Genomic DNA, 10,000 nt, shown 5'->3' on the forward strand with positions numbered 1-10,000 from the left:
TCTTGTGAACTCGTACACTGTCAAGGGAAGAGTAGAGAGATATGCGTGTGTGTGGGGGGGGGGGGGAGGGGGGGGGGGTAGAGAGGGAGGGAGAAATGGAGGGAGGTAGACAAGACAAGACAAGACAAGACACTGATTCCTTTGTTAGACCTCCGGCCCCATAACAAAGGAGTGGACCACAAACTAAAAAAAAACCAAAACATAATGAATCAACTATATCAATGCGCATGTAAGGAAGGAGGGAGAGAGAGAGACAGAACAGGGAAAGTGACAGAAAAAAGAGACAGATATACATCTATCTATCTATCTATCTATCTATCTATCTATCTATCTATCTATCTATCTATACATGTATGTGTATATATATATATATATATATATATATATATATATATATATATATATATATATATATATATGTGTGTGTGTGTGTGTGTGTGTGTGTGTGTGTGGCTTTGTTCGAACGCTGTGACGCCTCCTCGAGTTACTGAAGAGAATTGAACTCAATCTCGAGGCAGGGCAGTGGAAGACGGGGCCCGATCCTCTCCTTCCGCCACTCTTGACTTCTCACCCAACCCCCTCCACCCCCCATACCCCCACCCCCCTCCACCGAGGTCAGGTACCAGTTCGCATCGTATTTTACCCAAAGTAGAGTGATGGCCCAGAGGTAACGCGTCCGCCTGGGAAGCGAGAGAATCTGAGCTCGCTGGTTCCATTCACGGCCCATTCGCCGATATCTTCTCCCCCTCCACTAGACCTTGAGTGGTGGTCTGGACGCTAGTCATTCGGATGTGACGATAAACCGAGGTCCCGTGTGCAGCATGCACTTAGCGCACGTAAAAGAACCCACGGCAACAAAAGGGTTGTTCCTGGCAAAATTCTGTAGAAAAATCCGCTTCGATAGGAAAAACGAATAAAAACTGCACGCAGGAAAAAAATTTAAAAAAATTGGTGGCGCTCTCAGTGTAGTGACGCGCTCTCCCTGGGGAGAGCAGCCTGAATTTCACACAGAGAAATCTGTTGTGACAAAAAAAAAAAAAAGTAAAATAAAATAATGCAATACAATACAATACAATGTAATACAATGCAATACAATACAATGCAATGCAATGCAATACAATAATACAATACAATACACTGCAATACAATACAATACAATACAATACAATGCAATGCAATACACTACAATACAATACAATACAATACACTGCAATACACTACAATGCAATACAATACAATACAATACAATACACTGCAATACAATACAATACAATACAATACAATACAATACAATGCAGTGCAATACACTACAATACAATACAATACAATACACTGCAATACAATACAATACAATACAATACACTGCAATACAATACAATACAATACAATACACTGCAATACAATGCAATACAATACAATACACTGCAATACAATACAATACAATGCAATACAATACAATACACTGCAATACAATACAATACAATACAATGCAATACAATACAATACACTGCAATACAATACAATACAATACAATACAATACAATACACTGCAATACAATACAATACAATACAATACAATACAATACAATACAATACAATACAATACAATACAATACAATACAATGCAGTGCAATACACTACAATACACTGCAATACAATACAATACAAGACACTGCAATACAATACAATACAAGACACTGCAATACAATAACAAACTACAATACACTGCAATACAATACACTGCAATACAATACAATACAATACACTGCAATACAATACAATACAGTACAATGCAATACAATACAATACAATATACAATACAGTACAATACAATACAGTACAATACAATACAATACAGTACAATACAATACAATACAATACAATACAATATACAATACAGTACAATACAATACAATACAGTACAATACAATACAATACACTACAATACAATACAATACAAGACACTGCAATACAATACAATACAATACAATACAATACACTGCAATACAATACAATACAGTACAATACAATACAATACAGTACAATACAATACAATACAGTACAATACAATACAATACAGTACAATACAATACAGTACAATACAATACAATACAGTACAATACAATACAATACAGTACAATACAATACAATACAGTACAATACAATACAGTACAATACAATACGATACAGTACAATACAATACAATACGATACAGTACAATACAATACAATGCAATACAATACAATACAATATACAATACAATACAGTACAATACAATACAATACAATACAATACGATACAATACAATACAATACAATACGATACAAACACGCAACACCAAGGTGAAACGCAAGTCTCGAACCCCGATCCCTGCTGAACACTGTACCACAAGGCCCAACACCCTAACCCAGTCTGCCCACGTTGTGCTCACAAGCACCTTACTTGGCAAACCAACCAACCAGTAACATCTCAGCTCTCACGTGCGGCCTTCAGCCGACGTCAAGGGTCACTAAACTGTCTGTCCAGAACAGGACAAGGGGTACTCAGAACCACCTGGCAATAAAGCCCAGTGTGACGTCACCTTGGGTCCAGCGGCCTTGTGTGTGTGTGTGTGTGTGTGTGTGTGTGTGTGTGTGTGTGTGTGTAGGATGGGGGGGGGGAGCACGCAGGCAGGCTAGCAGGCAGACAGAAACTTAAATGGATAGGGAGAAACTAACCCGGGGTGCTGACGGGAAAACCAAAGAACTGACGGAGACGCAGATTGGACGAACCAGCCATCTATGCACACACCAACCCCAACACCCAGGGTGGCTGACAACAGGGTGTGGCCAGGTGCAGATTGGACGAACCAGCCAGAGATGCACACACCAACCCCAACACCCAGGGTGGCTGACAACAGGGTGTGGCCAGGTGTGTCTCAGCGTGTGTCACCGGGTGGGCGTGTGCAGAGAGAGGGGCAGAAACAGAGAGATAGGCGACAGAGGGAGTTACATGGACAACATGACAAACGCAGGAACAGGGGTAACCAAGAATGGTTTAAAAGAGAGAGAAGGAGGGGGGGGGGAGAGAGAGAGAGACAGACAAACAGACAAAGACAGACAGAGAGGGGAGAGAGGCAGAGAGTGGGGAGACAGAGAGAGGGGGGAGAGAGGAGAGGGAGGGTGGGGAGAGAGAGGGGGGGTGAGAGAGCGGGGAGGGGGGCAGAGAGAGAAGAGAGAGAGAGGGGGACCGAGAGAGAAAGAGAGGGAGAGAGAGAGAGAGAGGAGAGGGAGGGAGGGGAGAGAGAGGGGTGTGAGAGAGAGGGGAGAGAGGGGGGGCAGAGAGAGAAGAGAGAGAGGGGACAGAGAGAGAAAGAGAGGGGGAGAGAGAGAGGAGAGGGAGGGAGGGGAGAGAGAGGGGGGTGAGAGAGAGGGGAGAGAGGGGGGACAGAGAGAGAAGAGAGAGAGGGGACAGAGAGAGAAAGAGAGAGAGGGGGGACAGAGAGAGAAAGATAGGGAGAGAGAGAGAGGAGAGGGAGGGAGGAGAGAGAGTGGGGGGTGAGAGAGGGGAGAGAGAGGGGGGGGACAGAGAGAGAATAGAGAGAGGGAGAGAGAGAGAGAGAGAGAGAGAGATCAATGACTTCACCACCAAACTTAAACCAAACCCAATGACAAAACAAAAAAAAGCAGAGAAATAATGAATGAATGATGAATAATGTAGATACTTATATAGCGCCTATCCTCGGTCGGAGACCAAGCTCAAAGCGCTTTACAAACACGGAGTTCACTTGCACAACAGGCTGACTACCTGGGTAGAGCCGACTGACGGCTGCCACTGGGCGCTCATCATTCGTTTCCTGTGTCATTTAATCAGGTTCAGTCACGCACACATACACACTCATGCAGACTTATAGTATTTTACGTGTATGACCGTTTTCTTTATTTACACCTCTGTTTATGGAGACATACTCCGTTTTCTGGGGGGGGGGGTGGCGGTAATGCGTATGTTCTTGTTTCCATAACCCACAGAACGTTGACATGGATTACAAGATCTTTAACGTGCGTATCTGATCTTCTGTGTGCGTATACACACGAATGGGGTTCAGGCACTAGCAGGTCTGCACATATGTTGACCTGGGAGATCGGAAAAAATCTCCACCCTTTACCCACCAGGCGCCGTTACCGAGATTCGAACCCAGGACCCTCAGATTGAAAGTCCAACGCCTTAGCCACTCGGCTATTGCGCCCGTGTAACATTCCAATCGAGAGAGACAGACAGACAGAGAAAGAGACAAAGACAGAGAAACAGGGAGACAGAGACAGAGAGACATAGAAGCAGTTAATTATCCACAAAGGAAATCACACAGTAGCCAAAGATGGACACGACAACACCCCCCCCCCCCTCACCCCCCCCCCATCAACCCACCCCCCCAACCCCCAACCCGAAACCCCTCCCTCCCACACTCCCTTCCCGCTCGAGAGAAAGAAAAAAAAAAGAAAAAAAGAAAAAAAAAAACAAGAAAAAAACAACACAACCTGTTTGCGCATGCCGGGAAGTGGATTACGCTCCAGTGGAACACACGCAACTTCCTGTTCCTTTTCCCCCCAAATCCCTCCCTGCGCGCGCAATGGCTGTCTTGTGGGAACACGGCTGCTGCTGCTGCTGCTGCCAATAACTATCAGCTTTCGCTGCACTGCTGAGCAAGACACAGTGGAGTGATAGAGAGAAGGAGAGGTTGTGGGAATGACGGGGGAAGTGGTGGTGGAGGAGGAGGAGGAGGAGGAGGAGATGGAGAGGGGTGGAGGGAGGTAGGTGGGTGTACAGGGACGTCATAGGAAGGAGAGTGAGGGTAGGGGGATTGGAGGGGGTGGGGGGGGGGTGAGGGGAGAAAAAAGGTGAATAAAAAAAAAAATGCACGTGCAAAATGGTCAGACTGTGTGGTTGCTGTGTATTAACTCATGTTCCTTTCTACGTTTTTATAGATATATATATATTTTTTTTTTACTCCTGATGACGAAGTGTGTGTGTGTGTGTCGATACTCCGCCCTGTGTGTGTGTGTGTGTGTGTGTGTGTGTGTGTGTGTGTGTGTGTGTGTGTGTGTGTGTGTGTGTGTGGTTGTTGTTGCTGCTGCAGTTGTTGTATTCTTCTTCTTCTTCTTCTTCAGTTTAGCGTCTTTTAAACATAAGCACAACTTTGATCAAGCAGAAAGCATTATCAGTCACAAATATATACATACATCTGTATTTGGCTGTTTTTGGATCTTTGTGAGAGGGAGTATCGACACGGGGGAGTATCGACACGGGGGAGTATCGACACGGGGGAGTATTGACACGGGGGGAGTATTGACACGGGGGAGTATCGACACGGGGGAGTATCGACACGGGGGAGTATCGACACGGGGGAGTATTGACACGGGGGAGTATCGACATTGGGGAGTATTGACACGGGGGAGTATTGACACGGGGGGAGTATCGGGGTGACCCCTCTCCAAACGGCTGTGTAATGCCTTAAAGTGCTGCCACACAAAACATTCTCACTGACACAACACACACACACACACACACACACACACACACACACACACAGATCTTTCATATCAGATTCGGCCTTGCCCATTTAGGGAGGACGGGTTAGAAAACAAATCACAGAATGATACTCACACCGCAAAAAATAAAATAAAATTTGTAAAAAAAAAATCACTGATTCCGAGCCTTCTGATATAACTGTCCTAATGTGATGCGATTTTGATTTTGTCAGGGGAAAAAATCGCTCTCATCGAACGGAAACATACACACACACTCACACACACACACACACACACGCACATACCTACACACACAGATACACAGACACAGACACAGACACACACACACACACACAAGAAGAGAGACAGAGACAGCTACAGTGGCAGAGAGACAGAGAGAGGCGGAGAGACAGAGAGAGGCGGAGAGAGAGAGATCCGAAAAGGGGTCACCACTCCAGTTTCCCCTGCCTTGTCTCTGGGTCAGGGTGTTTCATGAATCATTATGCGTGCATGTCTGTCAGTCTGTCTTGTCTGTCTGTCCGTCTCCCCTCTCCCTCTCTCTCCCCCTCTCCCTTACTCTGTCTCCCCCTCTCTCTTTCCCTCTCTCTCCTTTCTCTCTTCCCTCCCTCTCTCTCTCTCTCTCTCCTCTCTCTTTCTCTCTCCCTCTCTCTCTCTTCCCCCTCTCTCTCTCCTTCTCTCTCTCTCTTTCTCTATCCATCTCTCTCCCCCCCCTCTCTCTCCTTCTCTCCCTCTCTCTCCTTTCCCTCTCTCTCCCTCTCTTTCCCCCCCTTCCTTCCACCCCTCTCTCTCCTTCTCTCTTTCTCTATCCATCTCTCTCTCACCCTCTCTCTCTCTTTGTTTCCCCCTCTCTTTCTCCCTCTATGTCTCTCTCCCTCCCTCCTTCTGTCTCTCCCATTCTTTCTCCCGCTCTCTCTCCCTCCCTCTCTCTCTAACTCTCTCTCTATATATCTATCTATCTATCTCTCAGTCAACAAGGAAGCGATCCATTATGCCGAACAATACCCATCCTCCCAACCCCCTTCCCGCACACACACACACACACACACACACACACACACACACACACACACACACATATTCGCTTCTCTTGCCCCTTTTCTCGTTCGTTCAATCCGTCACCAAAAATCGGTGAATAAAGAATTAAACATATTACCAAATGACCTGATTTCGTTTTTAATTCTCAAGAAAGGTTTAATCAAATACGAAATGAAATGGAACTCGAAAAGAACAACTTTATTTCTTTAATGGGTGAATACTTTTAAAAGCATAACTATCGATTCAAACAGCAACTGTAGCACGTAAGGTTTTTATTCTTGGTCAAAATTAATCCCAGAAGATGGGATGAATCTCACTCTATCCCTCTCTCTCTCTGGCTCTGTTTCTTTCTTTATCTCTCACTCTCCTTCTTTTTCTCCCTTTCATTTCTTTGTTCTTCCTCTCTCTCTCTCTCTTCTCTCTCTCTCTCTCTCTCCCTCTCTCTCTCTCCATCACACACACACACACACACACACACACACACACACACACACACACACACACACACACACACACACACACACTGTTTACCATAAACGAACACACGGTGTTAGACAGACACAGAGACAGGCAGGAAGACAGACATATATTATTATATTGACAGATACACACATGTCGCCGTGGTGTGAACTCGAGTGGTATATTATAAAAGGGGACAGTACAAAAGAATGACTGATTTACTGAATAGAAACTGAAAGGATAGAGAAGATCCACGCGCAGGCCAGAAATATGTAAGGCAAGTCACAAAGGGAGTTTTTCTCTTGTTTTATTACAGTGTTATGAGAAGTAATTTAGGCCCAACACTCGGCTTATATCACAGATTGACATAAGTTTACGTTTGGGCCAACAGCAAAGTGAGAGCTGTATTATCAATGGTTTCTCCACTCAATGGGAAATCATTTACAGCTTAGTCTTTTGTGAAGGACTATGACTCTCAAACTAGGAGGCAAAACTGCACTGGCTCTTAGTGCTGCAGCCTTGTGGGTTGGTTGGCCTTTGCGAACCATCCCAACGCCGACTGTCCTAAAACCCTCTTGGCCGAGAGAGTGGGGATGTAACTTGGGCAAGACACTCTCCACTATAATTCTAGCCCAAATAGTCGGAACAGCAGTTGCCTCCTCTGCTGTTCTGATGGTCATAGTCGGACACGACTATCATATAAATATATATATATATATATATATATATATATATATATATATATATATATATATATATATATATATGTGGCCGTGTACCGAGTGGTTACTGAAGGGGGTACGGCACAAAAGACTTAACTAAATATGATTGAATGAATTAAAGGATAGACAAGATCCCACGCACAGGCCAGGAACATATAGAGGCCAGTCACAAATGGGGTTTTCTATTGTTTTATTTACAATATTCTAAAAGAAGAAGACTAAGAAGAAGAAATAATGAGAAGAAGACAACTAGGAGAAGAACTAAGAAGAAGAACTAAGAACTAAGAGAAGACAGTGCCTGGAATGACACAAACAAATGTCATAAGTACAACATGTCAACACAAGTGAATAGTAAAGCACATACATGTATACATGGAAAGACTATCACTCGGGTTTGGGATACGCAACAACATAATGCATATGTGTGAAGACCAAACGCTGACATCAAATGACATTTCTAATACATTTAAATAGTGCAGTTAAAGTGATTGAAGCGATTAATCCAACACTATCTTGTAATCACAACAGCAGAATACTACACACATCTTAGAGTACTGAGAATCAGTGAAACACTGTAACAGTAAAATTGATATCAGCATGTAAAATAATACACAAGTAATAAACAAGATAATAGAATCAGTGGCTTTGATATTATACTGGCAAACTGATAGACCAGATAGTAAGTGAAGAACCACCATGGCTTAACCATTAAGTGGTGAATGAACTTTATGCACTCACTAGAACATTCTGGAACAAACTATCTGTGTACAGAGACGTCACTGACTGTGACGTTATGAAGACTGAAATGGAACACTGCTCCGAGCATATGACGACATGGCAATTTCTAGATCAATCATAGCCGAGCTGTGCCTAACATGTCAAAGCTATAACTAAACAAAGAATTTACTGAACAAAGCAATAACTGAACATACTCATATAAACACAAGTACTGTGTCGAATAATACAACTTACAAATCAACACATTCTACACACTAGTACTTACAGCGATACGTAGCGAGGTGTCAGCTGTTGTGGGGACACACACGACACACTGCCCGCGACACAGCAAGAGAGAGAGAGCAGGCTCTGGTCAGATGACTGACCAGGTATGAAATGACCACTCATCATTCACTGTGCCAATTTATGCAAGTTTAGCGGACCGCAAAGTGCGTCACGTGTGCTTGCAAGCAGATCGTCACTAATCACGGAGAATCCGATGACAATTGTGTTTGTTTAAAGGTGTTCAGTGATAGATTTCTAAATGATTCCTGAACCGATTTACGTCGGATAAGTTGCAAAAGAAAGAGCTCAACACCTACTTTATAATGAGTATAAAATGAAGTGTTGGTTATTTAAGATAAATTTATAATCTTAATTTAAGTCACCTGAACAGGGTCAGTTTTAACGAGCTCATCACTGAAAATTACAAACTGCGTTAGATCAGTTTAACGTAGGCGAACATAAATGGAATAGAATTAAAGATGGAATTAAGACGAGTCTGCCAGTATATAATACTAGTAGTTTACTGATCTGACAAGAGAGTTATTAATTAATTACGGTGGAACAGAAACACAAGTTTGCTCTCAGCCAATGACGTACCACAACGCGACACTGGTCAAGCCGTCAGCAGGTGGCCTGGCGAGGAGGACAAAATGATGTAAGCGGAGTGACGTCACACATTCTGTGCGCGGGTTATGAGGGAAAACTGTGGCTTGTGTGTGAATAGTGTTGGAGCAAGCATAGCGCGCTTGGTCACATATATATGAGAAGTAAAGAAGAGAAGAACAGTGCAGTAGAATGCCAGGCAGCTGACTGTGTGCGACACTCTCGATGCATGCTTGAGAGCGGCATCTCGGAAGGTGACTGGCAGACGATTACAGTTTTCAGTTCTTCTTCTTCTTCTGTGTTCGTGGGCTGCAACTCCCACGTTCACTCGTATGTACACGAGTGGGCTTTTACCTGTATGACCGTTTTTACCCCGCCATGTAGGCAGCCATACTCCGCTTTCGAAGGGGGGTGTACACTGGGTATGTTCTTGTTTCCATAACCCACCGACCGCCGAAATGGATTACAGGATCTTTAACGTGCGTATTTGATCTTCTGCTTGCGTATACACACGAAGGGGGTTCAGGCACAAGCAGGTCTGCACATATGTTGACCTGGGAGATCGTAAAAATCACCACCCTTAACCCACCAGGTGCCGTCACCGATTCGAACCCGGAACCCTCAGATTGAAAGTCCAACGCTTTAACCACTCGG

The 10,000-nt window shown here is 44.0% G+C and overlaps 1 protein-coding gene across 1 annotated transcript in view; it reads right to left on the reverse strand.

The window, feature by feature from the left end:
* The window catches only part of LOC143277596 (uncharacterized), a 322,579-nt gene that overhangs the window by 215,204 nt on the left and 97,375 nt on the right, over positions 1-10,000 (reverse strand). The window lies entirely within an intron of this gene.

The sequence above is a fragment of the Babylonia areolata genome, chromosome 34, assembly GCF_041734735.1.
Source record: "Babylonia areolata isolate BAREFJ2019XMU chromosome 34, ASM4173473v1, whole genome shotgun sequence".
Classification (NCBI taxonomy): Eukaryota; Metazoa; Mollusca; class Gastropoda; order Neogastropoda; family Buccinidae; genus Babylonia; species Babylonia areolata.